A 17,909-nucleotide genomic window follows, 5' to 3' on the forward strand; every position below is an offset into this window, starting at 1 on the left:
GAAAGGGAGAGAGCTAGAATAGCTACTCAACTTTTGGCGGAAGACACAAGTCTCCAACAAAATGAACTGGATGCAAAACTCTTCCTGGTAAATATAAGGAAAACCTTAACTATAAAACTTATAGAAAATGGAGTATCATCAAGAGGTGGTACAGTCATATTTGTTGTCGAGGCACATGATTATCAGCAGACAGAGGTATTCTATTCATGGATAACTTTTCCAGCACCAAACGCTGTGACACGCGAGTTCCACTACTACAAAATAGAGGAACCACCAGAGGAATACGTTCCTTTCGAGGAAGTTGAAATTCCAATACCTTACCAAGAGCATGAGCTCTGGTTTAATGGCGCCCTAAAACATCAAAATCACATTACCATGCTCGGTCCACTAGGTAGACCAGGAGCCACATGGCCGGTTCTAGCCAGCTATACACTACATCCTGACATTGAAAAAATGTCAGACAGAGAACTTTTAGTTCAGTTAAAACAATTAATTAAAATACATAGACAATTGGTACAATATGTCATGCGGACTTTAACAGTCCAACCAGCAATACAAATTCCACAGCACACCCCTCACCAGGGGAACACAAATAAAATTACAGCGCAGAATATACAATCATGCATTGGTAAAATACCCGCAAAACAGGAACAAATTCCATTCTGGTTAGCTTAAAAAATTACTCAGATAGAGGCAGTATTTGCTGATACTAACCCTCACGAAAAACACAGAAATCTGACAATCTGCCTACCAATGGGGATTGCACCACATGTGCTGGACTGTGACACTTGGGGAACAGTCTTTGCTTCAATATACACAAAAACACATGGTGTTCCGTCTATGGCGGTTATTACAGATGTACTAAGACAGATTCAAAATTAATACGGTCCAGAGCCTGCTTTAAATCTAGGTATGAAATTACTGAAACACTTTAAGCAAGTCTTGGCTATACTACTAGCCAACATAAAAGGAGAAGCAGCATCCGTGGTGATCCGCCAAAAATTAAAAGAAACAGACATAGCAGACCAACCTTTTGAACTTGCCAGAATAATTGAAAGATCCTATGAAGAATTAGGTAGAGATAGTTTGGGTGGGAAACCACTAAAACCCCAATTAACTGAAAATCCTGAAAAGACTTTCATTAAAAATAATCTCAATTCTCAAAAGAAGAAGTGGGAGGGTAATAAGCAAACCACTCCCAGAGAAAAACTTTTTCAGACCAGAGGAAGGTCTCCCCAACGAAGAGATAGATCTCCAGAAAGGGGGGGGCAAGTCTCCACAACGGGAGCCCTCTGAAAAAAGATATAACCTTAGAGATAGGAACAATTTGAGAAAACCTGACAGATATCTAGATATTGATACACGTCCCTCTCGATCCTTTCAGACTTCCTCACAGAAATCGGAAAGAAGAGGACGGTCAGAACATAAAGAAGAGCGTGTCAATTCCAAAGACAAAGAACCTGCTCATCAAAGTAAAAAATTACAATTTCCCAAAAAGAAGGTAGCAAGCATTGAAAGGATCCGGAGGACACAACTCAATAACGGAGAATGGGCCCAAACAATGCTAGACAGCGCAGCAGAAGTGACCATAGCTCGCAAGATCCTGATGAATCTTCTGGAGACAGTGGACACAAATGAATACATTCAGGTGGAAACTGCAGACACCAGAGTTAGCTTGCCCAATAAACTATATGAAATAACGTTACGTATAGAGGGGGACAAAACTAGGAAAATAAGAGGTCTCTTTTGGGAGAATCTATCTAAAGGCTATGATATCCTTCTAGCAGAGAGAGACTGGCCACCAGAGTTTGTTAGTGAGTTCCCACATGGCGAAGAAATGATTATGCCTGCCTTCTCAAATCACATTCCAATTCATAAAAAATACACATATGCAAGAAAATTGGCAGTGGCCCAAGCCCCTGCATTATATAAAAAGCACTAATGAATAATATCGTGCGCAAAAAATATAAAACGACATTAGATATTTCAAATGTTTTTTTCTGTCAAAACAATGCACCAGAAAGCAGGTATTTGACCGCTTTCTCCAGCATGGGGGCCCATCAGCAATTTTGTCGTCTCCCACAGGAATTCAAGAATAGCCCAGGATTATTTTCAGCCAGGGTAACAGAGTTACTACAAATATAAGATGATGAGGCATTATCCTATGTCGATGACATCTATCTTACAGATAATGAGCTGGAGTCACACTTGAAAAGAGTGAACACCATTATACTTGGGTTCGCATCTGAAGGGTACAAATGTAACTTTAAAAAATCACGAATTGCCCATCTTACTGTCCTATTTTTAGGATATAAATTATCAAGTGAAGGCAAAAGCCTAGCAGACAACTTCTTAGAGAAGTGTGCAGTCAATTCTAGGTTTTCTGAACTTCGGAAGAACTTATATTCTAAATTATGCAGAGAAGGTTAAACCACTCTATGAATTAATAAAACCTGATTTTAAACCAATTAATTGGACTCAGAAACACACAGAAATTTTACGATCATTGCAAACAGACATGTTAACTAAAACAAAACTGCAAACACGCGCAAACGAACGCAACCTTGTAATCCGAGTCATCCCAGGAAGATGCGGATTTACATATCTGACCTCTAATGAGGGAGAAACGGTACCAATAACTTATAAATCACACGTGTACACACAAGCTGAAATGCAATTCAGTTCTACTGAAAAAATTCTGACTGCGGTTCAAACAGCTGTAGCAAAAGAAAAAGCCCTAGCTCAAGGGAAGAGAATATCTGTTTTAACAGCAGTATCAGCACTTGAGGCAGTAACAAGACCAAGCATTCCAAATGCAATGGCATAAGATCCAAAATGGATACAATGGGTTAATTCTCTTGCTGCAACTGACGTAATACACGCATTTGATCCCAAAATGAAGAAGCTAGAACATCTAGAATACAAAAAAGAATGTCCTCTGTCGATCGAAATTCTACCTCTGGAACAGTACACCTGTGTAATCTACACAGACAGATTTGCACAACACTACATTGTGGATAAAGAAGTTTACAATGCTACGTGTGCGATTGTTAAAGGTCGCTGGCGCTTAGGTAAATTCAGACCGAGGGTCACTAACACTGACTCAATCGGAAAATGTACAGCTCAGCGAGCTGAACTACTAAATTTGAAGATGGCGCTTGAAAATGCCGATCGCGAATTCTCCACAATGATAGTGTGCGATTTGCATTACTGCTTCGAATCTTACAATAATTCCATGCAGACCTGGATTAAAAACGGTTACAAAGATGAGACAGGTGGCACAATAAAATATAAAAAACTATGGGAACAAGTAGCTCTTTTACAGAAAGAACTACGAAAGACTCACGTGATACATACACAGAGTCTTCAACGTGATGGCGTTCACGTTGCAGGGAATTCATTGGCTAACAGAGCCACAGAGGCAGCTGTTCAACCGGCTTCCGTAGCTACAAAAAAGCGTTCTAAAAAACAAATAGATGGAGAAACACGACTAGCAGTAAAAGCCTCAATGGAAGGCAATTATGCGGCGATACCTCTAAACTATCCACTCGGAAACACATACATAATTGATGCAAACTCCGTTCCGTTTGCTCAAATCCCTGGAGTGGGGGATAGAGTAATTCCAAGCACGAACCGGAGGGCTTACTTGATACAAGAAGCACATATGGGAATGGGTCTGAGGCACCAAGAGATCCTGAAATCTCTAATAGAATTGCAATCAGAATACTGGTGGCCGGGAATGAGCGTGCAAGTTTATAACTTTGCAATCGATTGTCAGGACTGCAACAGAGATCGCAGTTATGAACCGGACCAGATATCTGACCATAGCACAGTAAGACTAGCCCAGACATCTCTATTAGACAGCATTAGACTATCTACACGCAGGCGTCCGACCGGACAAATGCAATCCCATAAATATTAAGACGAGATTCATTTGGATGTGGTCCCAGCGCTCGGCTGACGCCAGAACTGTTATAAAAGATTTGCGAGTCTTTATCGGCACATACGCAATTGGCATGCTACATTCTGACCAGGGTCCTGCGTTTAGCTCTCGAGCTTACAAGGAGGCCATGGCCAGCTTGGGCATTGCATTGCGGTACTCTTGTCCATTCCATCCTGAGGGAAATGCGGTAGTGGAGAGAAAAAAACGTGACATAAAGCAATCTATAACAGCGAGGGTATTAGGTTCGGGTGATGGGTGGGTCAAACATCCAATAAGTGTCCAACGTAGTCTTAACAATCTGCCAAATAATTCTCTGGGGGGAATCACTCCGTATGAACTTTTGTTTGGTACAAGAATGATAATCGAAGATCTCGATTGTCAGATTTCAGTGGTGGAACAAAAAGCTTTTGATATCAATGATCGTTTGGCTGTTTTACAGGACTTGAATGAAACAAGAAAAAGTCTAAGTAACACAAAGCTAAAGCTAACGGCCACTGAAGAAAAACCACCCGTCCCAGCAAGACCTGTCTGGGATCCAAAGATTGGGGATCTGGTCAGAGAGAAGATCGCTGTGAAGAAGGAACTTGGGCCTTCTTACAGAAAAGCAGTACCTGTCTTATCTATCAGCGGAACAAGATCAGTAGTACTACCACCCCTTGCTGGTAAAAAGGAGAACCGAGTTGTATCAATCGACCTGGTAAAACCACATCCATGTGGCCAATAATAAGTAGTAGGCCCAGTGGACTCCCAAGATGTAGCAGAAGACCAAACCTTGCTACAATCCAAGAGGTTCAAACTGAAAGAATAATCACATTTGATAAATCTGCAGTGAATAAAAAAGGACTATGCAACAAAGCCATGGAACTTGTGCCTCTTGAAACCCAAATTGCAACAGTTTGTCAAGAAACACCTGTCTACAATAATGTAGCCTCAGACTATTCTAATAAGACAAAGGAAGAAGCAAATCCGAAGATCAATGAAAATCCGGTAGCAATTGCAACAATTGACAGAACTGCATCTGGCTATTTTATCAATTTCGATTACTTTTCTGATGATCCAAGTGAACATGGAGACAAGCCAGAAAACAAAATAATCTTTCAAAGACAAAATTACAGAACTCTTTTAACAACTTGGAGAAACATATCTGATTTCACCATGGATTGAACTTTAAATTGTGTTAGGTGTACTTTTCCTCCTGCTCTGGCTCATCTTAGTTTTTTAGCTTGGGAAGAATGATTGATGGAAAATACAGTACAATGGACACAGCAAGTCAGAACATCAACTTGGTTCTAAAACCTCACAGATCCTCTCACATTGAAAAAAGAGAACAATTATCAGTGAGCATCACAGCCATTCCTATACCTGGTGGTGTAGCATGGGACAATACTGATTACGAAATCTATGGTCCGGTTGAGCTCTTGAAATATCCACATCAGTTCAAGATTTCTTTAAGTCACTTTGTATCACCTATTACTTTCTCTGATGATTGGGACTTTGAAAATATTAATAATATGATGTCAGATTTAGAAATGTCAGCAACATTTACAGAACATGATTATTTACAGGGTTTATCGAATTATGAAGAAATGTATTGCTTTAACCATTTGGGGAATCATTATTTGCATAAATCGGCTAATCTTAGAAATGTTTTCAGTTATAATCAGTGGAAACATTGTCCAACTCCGCCAAAAGGCAGTTCGAAAACACTTTATGAAAAATTCCCATACTTCTCAGGGTTTAATATCACTGATCCAGAAACGTTTTATTTTAAAATTATGAATAAGACAGGAGTGAAAAACATGTTGACAAATACTAAATTGATTTACTCTGAAAAGTTTTATGAAAAAAATTCTACATTTGGTTTTGTATTTTGGAAAAACAATATTGAGACAAAAACTGTCCGGGGTACAAAAGATTGGCAGGTACAAGGTATAGAATCATTATTCAAAGCCTGCATGATCCCAGAACAAATGATGTTCCTGAATGACACCATTCAACAAACAACCTGTCTTGGCCTAGCCAAAATAAAAGATTTAAATAACCCGTCTATTCCAAAGCCTATGCCTGATAGAAATAACACTACAGATGAGGGGTTAGACGTGTCCTATATATTAAAACAAAACAGAACTAATCCTGATTGGAAAAAATGGTTGATCTTGCCCACAGACACTAATAACTGTCAAGATAGATTCCTGAACAAAATACAGGGTTTCAAACAGAACAGGCCAGACCCAAGATATTCCCAGAGACAAAATCCAGGGATAATAACAACATACAGTGTAGGAAAACTATGCCTCGAATGGCTACGTTAACCCACTCTACTCGAAAGTAAGCAACACTTATCTTTACTTAAAGAAGGTGCTGACTTGCGAGATTTCTTACTGGGACCTCGCAAACAGCGTAAAAAACTTTTCATATACGCAGCTTACAACGAAGCTTGGAAAGTAACACAAAATGAAACTGCTGAAAAAATAAGAGAAATTGATTGTATTCATTCGGAAAAATCACTGTCTGTAGTGGACAATGGGCTAACGACTCTGTCCTCCAGAATTTATTCACTGGACAGCATTGTATCATCTGCTATTGATATAATAGAACAGGATATGCTAATGTTACAACATGGCCAATCCTAATTACGTTCTATCAAAACAAAGTCATTATTTTCTATCTTTAAGCTTACTGATAGACACGTTTCTTTGGCACAAAGAGGGGCAGACTATACGGTGCTGAGCATTGAAAAACTAGAAAAATTACCATTGACAATGTCAGAACGACCTGTCATTGAATGGATAAGACATGGTACAATTACAATTCCGATAACAACTTTTCAGTTTCAATACTGCCAAAAGTATATACCAGCAGGCCTGTATGAAAGGTTGGGTAAAGGATACATCAAGTCAACCTGGATTTTGCCTTATACACATAGATGTTGGAGTGGGGGCAAGAAAGAGGTATTTCTTAGAGGTAGCAACTGTAAAAAATCAATAAGCGGTACACTTCTGTGTCAAGGAATTAACTTGCATGGAGCCTGCGAAGGTTCATCAAATAACCTTTCATGTCACCAGCACGGCACCCCTGCTACACAGATAGAGCCTTTTTTAGACAGCTTTCGAACAGCAGCTACGTTATAATAAGTGACCACAGCTGTTGTGGCATGGTGCCAGGAAAAGCCTATCTCGTGAGCGTTACTTCCATGGTCACTTGTTGGATGCAAGTATTGTATCCAAACAGCAAACCAGACATGGAGGCGGGAATCTGGCCTTCTTTGAATATCTCTTCCATTCGAATTGATACTTTAAGCAGAATGATGTCTATTCTTTTACAAACAACTGTGTTTTTAACCTCGTCTATAGAAACGTATGATCTGCAAGTTGCAAGGACAGCAGCTGAGATACATGCATTATTATCAACAAATTGCCCCGTACATTTCGTAGAAATGTTAAGTCAAATCTTAAACATGTCAGATACCAGTGGCATCGCACATGTATTTAAGACAATTTTTTTGGGACTGTTAGCACCCTTTGAAGCAGTTCTTGGCATCTTTCAGAATTTCGTGCATTCTGTATTCGGTGGCCTGCCTCTGATCTTGGGACTCGTAGCAGGAATCTTATTTTTGTTCCTTCTGCTTCGATATGGCAAGTCAAGTCACAGACAAAACTCAGGCTACAATGGAAGACACGATCCTAGCAATGCAATACCAAGAGCGGATTACGACCTGGTTTCTTTCATTCAGACCAATCTGGCAAGATTGCATCCTACCTGTTCTACGATGCTTGCTTTGCGGAGAAGAATGCGTGTTAGACGTCTGTCTCACACTCCCATCAGCAGTACCTATGGATGTAGATACTTTGCTTGGTTCGGTAACGGCTCATGCAACGTGTTGTCACCAGCAGCTACCCATTCTGATGACGGCATTCGTTGAGACCTCACCATTACGATAAGGTGGAGGTGAGGTACGAGATGAAAGCAGCACACAGGTACAACCTTCCGTGACCATTGCTTATCTAAACACCGAAGATGGCAATGCTTCGCACATATGCACTATTTCTACTTTTTCGGACCTGGTCCAACTTTCACCTACTATTGTAGACAAATTGTTTACCAGCCTATCTGAGTTAATGTTCTCTCCTAACAACGAAAATAACTTTTGAAATAGCGAGCACACAGCATTCCCTGAAACTCTGAATTCGGCCTTCAGTTTTGATAAACAGAACTTCTAATAAAATTGGAACAATGTTTTTTTTTCTCGAAAGCAAAATTATTTTTCTCCAGTTCCCAAAATATTTACCCTTTTTTTGGCACATGATACTCTGCTTAAAGTAGAACTATTCTTAGAGAACAAGATTTCTATTATTAAAATATCTAGAGACAATATTTTGACTTAGCCTCTAGCACATGTACAGTCTTGTATAAATATGTGATGAAATGGTCTCAACCTTCTCTTCTGTATTAAGAGCCATTTCATAAATGTAAATTTTGTGATTCATTCAGTCAACATTACAAAATATGCATTATCTGAATGACACCACTGCATTCAAAAACGTACAGTATTATACTCATTTTTCGTGTATACACAATTTCAAATGCTTTCAATGTATTTTGGGGTGGGCTGGAAAACACATGCATCGTTATATGTTTAGTATTGCTTAGTATTTAGTAATGATGGACATTATACGTGGAGTGGGTGTTGTGAATGTATCTAGGACCCTAGTTAGATATTCCCGATTTATGCCCTTTTGTGGTTATAACAAACCATATCCTTATAAGGGCATAAGAATCATATCCATATTAAGTCATAGCCAATGCAGTCCAAATACGGCAAGGCTAATCCCATATACTCCTAGAAAGTACAACGCGTTCTTAAAAAAACCAAGCCTCCAGCAGCCCGGGAATTCCCCCTGCTTCTGTTTTGATTTGTCCTAGAACTCCTGAGAGTCCTGAAAGAACTGCCAGTTCTTAGTGACGTCTTATGTCGAACCTTACGTCAAACTCGGCACCTTCCAGGTATAAATATACCAACATCTGCCTTAAGCAAGACACAGTGGTTTGGTGCAGATCGGCTATCTACTTAACCGACGCCCAGCTGATACCGAAGGAAGCCGACCCTACCTGCTGACGCACTGAGAGAGACGTTGTCTTTTCTCCTGCCGAGAAATCCAGCTCCAGTGTTTCCCTGCTACCCTCACGGGTTACTGGAGATCGAGTCCAAAGAGAGAGATACAAGACCTCCTTCATTCTATACCCAAGGTACGGAGCTGATTAGACCCTAAGAGAATTCTTGATTCAGAGTCTTGGCAAAAACTGTAACTCATCTACTCCTTCCCACGTACTAGGCTTAGGTTAGGTACACTGGCGTAGGCGTATCTTAGAAACACCAGTTGAGTATGTTTAGTCATCATTTTATCATTGTATGTATTTTATCCATTTTAAGTATCTTATAGCTTAGAAACCATATGAATGCTTTTACAGTATTATTTTATAATATTCCTCTTACTGTACGCACTTTACTTTATGACAAGTATTGCAATTGTGGCAATTCACTTCTCTTGCATTAGAAAGAAGACTGCTCAATAAATAACCCTTTTATTGAAAACGCCCGTCTCTCTATTTCTCTGCACTTCTGGTGAAACGAAGCATGCACGATTGACTGAGTGAAATAGCCATCTATTGTTTCTGCGACTCTGAAGATATTCCTTATTTCAGGGGGAACAAAGTTGTCATGTTATATGGTTGTCAGAAGCTAATCCCTTCTTGTCTATTCAGGAAAGTTAACACCTTCTTGTTTACTCGAGAAAGTTTTTAGAGACCTCTGAGCTAGCTGGCACACACACAATTAAGTCTAACATATTCAATAGAGACCTAGTCGACCTCAGTCCTACGTCTACACTATCGTTTATGTTATTCCAATGCACAGAGCCTATTGGGAATATAGGAACTACACTACAAATGTTGTTTATATCACTTCCCTCAGTGAATAAACATGTTTTAGGCACTCAAAGTGCGGATTTGGGTCATTTTAAGTCACTTTTACCCTTGCGCCAAATCTTGAGTTTTGGCTCCCTAGAAGCATGAAAATGACTATAAATATGGTAATTTTATCTCCAAAAGTGATGATCCACATCTGAAAGTCAAAGTTAGTTGAAAGATGGACATTTTCAAAACGGACCATTTTGTTCCTCTCAGAGCAATTTCCTCAGGTCACGGGTCATCGATCCTTTTGCATGAAAAATCAGACCTTCTCGCATGAACATGAATTACCTCTATGGTGTTTATATCACTTCCTGCAGTGAATAAACATGTTTTATTCAAAGTGAGCATTTGGGTAATTTTGAGTCACTTTTACCCATGTGTAATCTTGAGTTTTGGCTCCCTAGAAGCAGGAAAATGACTATGAACATGCTCATTTTATGGAGATGTGATGGAGATGGAGATGGGGAGATGGAGAAGAGATGGGGAGATAAAGATGGGATGGAGATGGAGATGGGGAGTTGGAGATAGGATGGGGAGATGGAGATGGGATGCAGAGATGGAGATTGGATGGTAAGGGACGGAGATTTAATGTAAATAAAGTAGAGAGATAATGGAGATAAACTGGGGATAAATTGGGGATAAAATTGAGATAAAACAGAGGAAAAATGGGGATAAAATGGAGCTAAATTGGAGCAAAAATGGGGATAAAATGGAGATAAAATGGGGCTACAATGGAGATTAAAATGGGGCTAAAGTGGAGCTAAAATGGGGATAAATAGGGGTTAAAATGAGGCTAAAATGGGCTATAATGGGGATAAAGTGGAGATAAAATGGGGATAAAATGGAGCTAAAGTGGAGATAAATGGGGATAATACAGGGATAACATGGAGACTAAGCAGAGATAAAATGTGGATAAAACAGATATAATGGAGGTATAATGGAGATATTATGGGGAGATAATATGGGGAGAGAGATGGGGGAGACGGATGGGGAGACAGATGGGCGAGACCGATGACCAGATTGGTGAGACAGATCGGAGAAGGACATGGGATGAGGGAGAGACAGGTGGAGAGAGGATAGAGAGGGAGGTGGGGACAGGGCGGAGATGGTGGATACAGATGAGGAGGGACATTGGATGAGGGAGATAGGGGAGGAGGGGGAGCAAGATGAGGGAGAGACTGATGGGGAGACGGTGGAAATGGGGGAGACAGATGGGGAGAGATGATGAGGGAGAGGAAGATGAGGGAGAGACCGATGGGGAGAGGGTGATGGGGAGAGGGTGGAGATGGGGGAGACAGATGGGGAGTTGGAAACATGAATTACCTCTAAATGGTGTTGATATCACTTCCTGCAGTGAACAAACATGTTTTAAGCCCTCAAAGTGAGCATTTGAGTCATTTTAAGTCACTTTTACCCTTGCGCCAAATCTTGAGTTTTGGCTTCCTAAAGCTTGAAAATGACTATAAAGATGCTCATTTTAGCTCCAAAAGTGATGATCCACAACTGGAAGTCAAAATTAGTTGAAAGATGGAAATTTTCAAAACTGACTATTTTCGTAATTTCAGAGCAATTTCCTCACTTCGCGTGTCATCTATCCTTTTGCATGAAAAATCAGACCTTCTCGCATGAACATGAATTACCTCTATGGTGTTTATATCACTTCCTGCAGTGAATAAACATGTTTTAAGCCCTCAAAGTGAGCATTTGGGTAATTTTGAGTCACTTTTACCCATGTGCCAAATCTTGAGTTTTGGCTCCCTAGAAGCAGGAAAGTGACTATGATCATGCTCATTTTATGGAGATGGGGTGGAGATAGTTCAAGTTCCAGTTCAGGCATTTGTATAGCGCACTACTCACCCAGAGGGTCTCAAGGCGCTTGGGGAAGGGGTCCATTATTTGTCGAAAAGCCAGGTTTTAAGTTCTTTTCTGAATGAGACGTGGTTTTGAGTAAGGCGGAGGTGAGTGGGGAGTGAGTTCCAGGTCTTGGCAGCTAGGAAGGAGAAGGATCTGCCACCCATGGTGGATCTACGGATGCGCGGGACTGCGGCGAGGGCTTGATTGGACGATCTTAGTTGGCGGGTGGGTTTGTAGAAGGACAGTCGAGTGTTGAGGCATTCGGGTCCTAGGTTGTAGAGGGCCTTGTGTGCGTGGGTGAGAAGACGGAACGTAATTCTTTTGTTGACGGGAAGCCAGTGGAGGTCTTTTAGGTGACCGGAGATGTGATCTTGTAGAGGAATGTCCAGTATGAGTCTTGCTGATGCGTTTTGGATGCGTTGGAGTTTTTTCTGTAATTTTGCTGAGATTCCGGCGTATAGTGTGTTACCATAGTCCAGTCGACTCGTGACCAGTGCGTGAGTGACGGTCTTTCTAGTCTCGAGGGGGATCCAGCGGAAGATCTTTTTGAGGGTGCGGAGTACGTTGAAGCAGGAGGATGAGACTGAGTTGACTTGTCTGGACATCGAGAGAGAGGAGTCTAAGATGAAGCCAAGGTTGCGTGCGTGATCGGTGGGTGTGGGTGCTGTGCCCAGAGCGGAAGGCCACCAAGAGTCGTCCCAGGCAGAGGGGGAAGTTCCAAGGATGAGCACCTCCATTTTGTCTGAGTTGAGTTTTAGGCGGCTATATTTCATCCAATCGGCTACTTCTTTCATGCCTTCGTGAAGATGGTTTTGGCGGTGTTAGGGTCTTTGGTGCGGGAAAGGATTAACTGGGTGTCGTCGGCGTACGAGATGATGTTGAGGTTGTGTTGACGCGCGATGGAAGCGAGTGGGCTCATGTAAACGTTGAAGAGGGTGGGACTGAGTGAGGATCCTTGTGGTACGCCACAGATGACTTCGGTGGACTCTGAGTTGAATGGGGGAAGTCGGACTCTTTGGGTTCTTCCAGTGAGGAATGAGATGATCCAGTCCAGGGCTTTTCCTTGTATGCCGATGTTGCTGAGGCGTTGTATAAGGGTGCTGTGGCAGACTGTGTCAAAAGCGGCGGAGAGGTCGAGTAGAATGAGGGCCACTGTTTCTCCTTTGTCTAGTAGTGTTCGGATATCGTCAGTCGCTGCAATGAGGGTGCGGTTTCGGTGCTGTGTTTGGCTCGAAACCCGGATTGAGATGGATCGAGGGAGTTGTTGGATTCAAGGAAGGCGGCGAGCTGGTTGTTGACGGCTTGCTTTCTCAATGACTTTGGCCGGGAATGGGAGAAGGGATATGGGTCGGTAGTTTTTTAGTTCGGAGGGGTCTGCTGTGGGTTTCTTCAGAAGGGCGCTGAGTTCGGCGTGTTTCCAGCTTTCTGGAAAGGTGGCAGAGTTGAACGAGCAGTTGATGACATCACGGAGATGGGGTGCGATGATGGAGTCATCTTTGTTGAAGATGTGGTGGGGGCAGGGGTCGGTTGGCGAGCCAGAGTGGATTGAGTTCATTAGGCGGATGGTGTCTTCAGTGGTGATTGGGTTCCATGCGCTAAGGTTGTTAGTTGGTGGAGTGGGATCTGGGGGGGGTGGGGAGCGTTGATCGCTGGGAGTATTCTCGAAGCTGTTGTGGATGTCGGCAATTTTGTTGTAGAAGAAGGAGGATAACGCATCGCAGAGGTCTTGAGAGGGAGTGATGTCATTAGATGCTGCGGTGGGGTTGGTGAATTCTTTGACGATGTTGAAGAGTTCCTTGCTGTTGTGAGTGTTGTTGTCGAGGCGATCTTTGAATGCTGATTTCTTGGCGAAACGAATCAGTTGGTGGTGTTTGCGGGTGGCTGCCTTGAGGGTGGTCATGTTGTCGGCGGTTGGGTTTTTTCTCCATGATTTCTCCAGGGTGCGGCATAGCTTCTTGGATTTTTTAAGGTCATCATTGAACCAGGGAGCCTTAATGCTGGCTGATTTGATGCTTTTTCAGGGGTGCTAATTCGTCAGCGCTGTGGGTGATCCATTGCTTGAGATTGGTGGCTGCTTGGTTTGGGTCCAGTGGGAGGGTGGGAGGGTCTTGGTTGAGTGAAGTGAGGAGTTGGTCGGAGGTGACTTTGTTCCAGTTTCTCTGAGGAATAGGTTGTGGGCGGTTGTGGTTCAGGGTGGTTTTGTAGCTGAAGTGAACACAGCTGTGGTCTGTCCAGTGGAGAGCTGTGGTGCGGTCGAATGATGGAGATGGGGAGTTGGAGATAGGATGGGGAGATGGAGATGGGTTGCAGAGATGGAGATTGGATGGTAAGGGACGGAGATTTAATGTAAATAAAGTAAAGAGATAATGGAGATAAACTGGGGATAAATTGGGGATAAAGTTGAGCTAAAATAGGGATAAAGTTGAGATAAAATGGGGATAAAATGGGGCTAAAGTGGAGCTAAAACGGGGATAAAATAGGTTGAAATTGGGATAAAATGGGGCTATAGTGGGGATAAAGTGGAGATTAAATGGGGATAATACAGGGATAACAGGGAGATTAAGCAGAGATTAAATGTGGATAAAACAGAGATATAATGGAGGTATAATGGAGATATTATGGGGAGATAATATGGGAGATGGGGAGAGAGAGGGGGGAGACGGGTGGGGAGACAGATGGGGGAGACCGATGACCAGATTGGGGAGACAGATCGGAGAAGGACATGGGATAAGGGAGATTAGGGAGAGACAGGTGGAGAGAGGATAGAGAGGGAGATGGGGACAGGGTGGAGATGGTGGAGATAGATGAGGAGGGACATGGGATGAGTGAGATGGGGGATGAGGGAGAGCAAGATGAGAGAGAGACCGATGGGGAGACGGTGGAGATGGGGAGACAGATGGGGGAGAGATGATGAGGGAGAGGGAGATGAGGGAGAGAGCGATGGGGAGAGGGTGATGGGGAGAGGGTGGAGATGGGGGAGACAGATGGGGAGTTGGAAACATGAATTGCCTCTAAATGGTGTTGAGATCACTTCCTGCAGTGAATAAACACGTTTTAAGCCCACAAAGTGAGCATGTGGGTCATTTTAAGTCACTTTTACCCATGTGCCAAACCTTGAGTTTTGGCTCCCTACAAGCTTGAAAATGACTTTAAACATGCTTATTTTAGCTCCAAAAGTGATCATCCACATCTGAAAGTCAAAATTAGTTGAAAGATGGACATTTTCAAAACAGACCATTTTGGTCATCTCAGAGCAAATTCCTCAGGTCGCGGGTCATCGATGGTTTTGCATGAAAATTCGGACCTTATTGTATGAACATGAATTACCTCTAAATGTTGATTATATCACTTCCCGCAGTGAATAAGCACATTTTAAGCCCTCAGTGAGCATTTGAGTCATTTTAAGTCACTTTTACCCTTGCGCCAAATCTTGAGTTTTTACTCCTTAGAAGCTTGCAAATGACTATAAATATGCTCATTTTAGCTCCAAAAGTGATGATCCACATCTGAAAGTCAAAATTAGCTGAAATATGGAAATTTTCAAAACGGACAATTTTGGTCATTTCAGAGCAATTTCCTCAGGTCGCGGGTCATCGGTCGTTTTGCATGAAAATTCGGACCTTCTAGCATGAACATGAATTACCTCTAAAACAAATATGGCGCCCAACGTTTGGTAAGGCAATAATTTAATGCTAGATACTAGAGTAACTCAGTCGTGCTTTTCACACAGACCCCTTTTCCCGTAAAAAACTCCAATAGACATCTGGAGTGGGTAAAAGGTTAATATCCGCCAAAACTTAGTAGGAAGAGATTCCTATGTATTAGTTTTTGGTTTAGTCAACGTTGAAGGATACAGTGTTCCAAAATATTGTGCACCTAATCTTTGTTTCCTTTAAACTTGCTCTGCAAACTTTCAGTCAGTAAAATGACGGAAAGTAATGAAGAAAGGGAGAGAGCTAGAATAGCTACTCAACTTTTGGCGGAAGACACAAGTCTCCAACAAAATGAACTGGATGCAAAACCCATCCTGGTAAATATAAGGAAAACCTTAACTATAAAACTTATAGAAAATAGAGTATCATCAAGAAGTGGTACAGTCATATTTGTTGTCGAGGCACATGAATATCGGCAGACAGAGGTATTCTATTCATGGATAACTTTTTCAGCAGCAAACGCTGTGACACGCGAGTTCCACTACTACAAAATAGAGGAACCTCCAGAGGAATACGTTCCTTTCGAGGAAGTTGAAATTCCACTAACTTACCAAGAGCATGAGCTCTGGTTCAATGGCGCCCTAAAACATCAAAATCACATTACCAGGCTCGGTCCACTAGGTAGACCAGGAGCCACATGGCCGGTTCTAGCCAGCCATACACCACATCCTGACATTGAAAAAATGTCAGACAGAGAACTTTTAGTTCAGTTAAAACAATTAATTAAAATACATAGACAATTGGTACAATATGTCATGTGGACTTTAACAGTCCAACCAGCAATAAAAATTCCACAGCACACCCCTCACTAGGGGAACACAAATAAAATTACACAGCAGAATATACAATCATGCATTGGTAAAATACCCGCAAAACGGGAACAAATTCCATTCTGGTTAGCTCAAAAAATTACTCAGATAGAGGCAGTATTTCCTGATACTACCCCTCACGAAAAACACAGAAATCTGCCTACCAATGGGGATTGCACCACATGTGGAGGACTGTGAAACTTGGGGAAAAGTCTTTGCTTCAATATACACAAAAACACATGGTGTTCTGTCTATGGCGGTTATACCAGATGTACTAAGACAGATTGAAAATGAATACGGTCCAGAGCCTGCTTTAAATCTAGGTATGAGATTACTGAAAGACTTTAAGCAAGTCTCGGCTATACTACTAGCCAACATAAAAGTAGAACAGCCTCCATGGCGATCCGCCAAAAATTAAAAGAAACAGACATAGCAGACCAACCTTTTGAGCTTGCCAGAATAATTGAAAAATCCTATGAAGAATTAGGTAGAGATAGTTTGGGTGGGAAACCACTAAAACCCCAACTAACTGAAAATCCTGAAAAGACTTTCATTAAAAATATTCTCAATTCTCAAAAGAATAAGTGGGAGGGTAATAAGCAAACCACTCCCAGAGAAAAACATTTTCAGACCAGAGGAAGGTCTCTGTGAAAAGTTGGCCTGGTATATGCTGTTCACTAGTTCTAGTGATCACCTTGTACCATGCCAAGCAACCCTTATGATGATTGGTTGTAAGTCAACCTGTATAGACCAGCTATCCTAGAGGTAGCATGGACAAAGCAGTCTTTAGGCTAAACTCTGTAAGGCATGTGAAGCAAGCTGTTTTACCATATACAATCCCCTTGAATACCAAATGAAAGGACACCACACAGATATATATTGAAAATATATATATATTTATTTATTACAAATATCCCCTATACTCTTTATGAGCACAGAAGCAAATGCGTTAAAACAAAACACAGTTTAAATACACAAAAGTTGCACAATATGGATGAGCCCTAGGGGCCACCTAAACCATATACTAAAATAGTGGTATAAGAGTCACTATTGGGAAAGGAAGTAGGCCTAGGGCCTGGGGAATCGCTGGAGCTGTTCGGGACTAACAGTGAAGAAGTCGGGAAAGGCCCGCGGGACTCGGGTGCAGCGCTTAAAGCACACGCATGAAACAATGTAATGTCAATGGTGCGTAAAAGTTACAAAGTTAGTGTTTAAGGAATCTTCCGATTGACCTAGAAGGACAAAACTTTAGACCTAGGCACTAGAGGTGTATACCAGTGTAGGAACACCGGCGTTGCTGAGTTACCTCACCCACAGGAAGCGGGTGCACAGGTGCGAAGTAGTGTCGGGTTTCGTCACGCAGGTCGATGGTGACTGAAGATGAAGATGCTGCAGGCGGGTCATCGAGGAGAGTTCCGGTGGATCCAAGGGTGGATCTGAAGTGGTGAAGATCTGAAAGCAGAGGGGAAAATGTTCAAAGTCACTAGCCAGTAACTACCGTGGAACCAGGATGGAACCAGGCGATGTCGGGTGCAAACAGGCGATGAGGTGCAGCTTGTCTCCACAGCCACGTAGACATGAAGAGGTCTAGGACGTCGAGGAGTTGGTCACGAGCTGTCC

Source organism: Lissotriton helveticus, chromosome 5_1, assembly GCF_964261635.1.
Source record: "Lissotriton helveticus chromosome 5_1, aLisHel1.1, whole genome shotgun sequence".
NCBI lineage: Eukaryota > Metazoa > Chordata > Amphibia > Caudata > Salamandridae > Lissotriton > Lissotriton helveticus.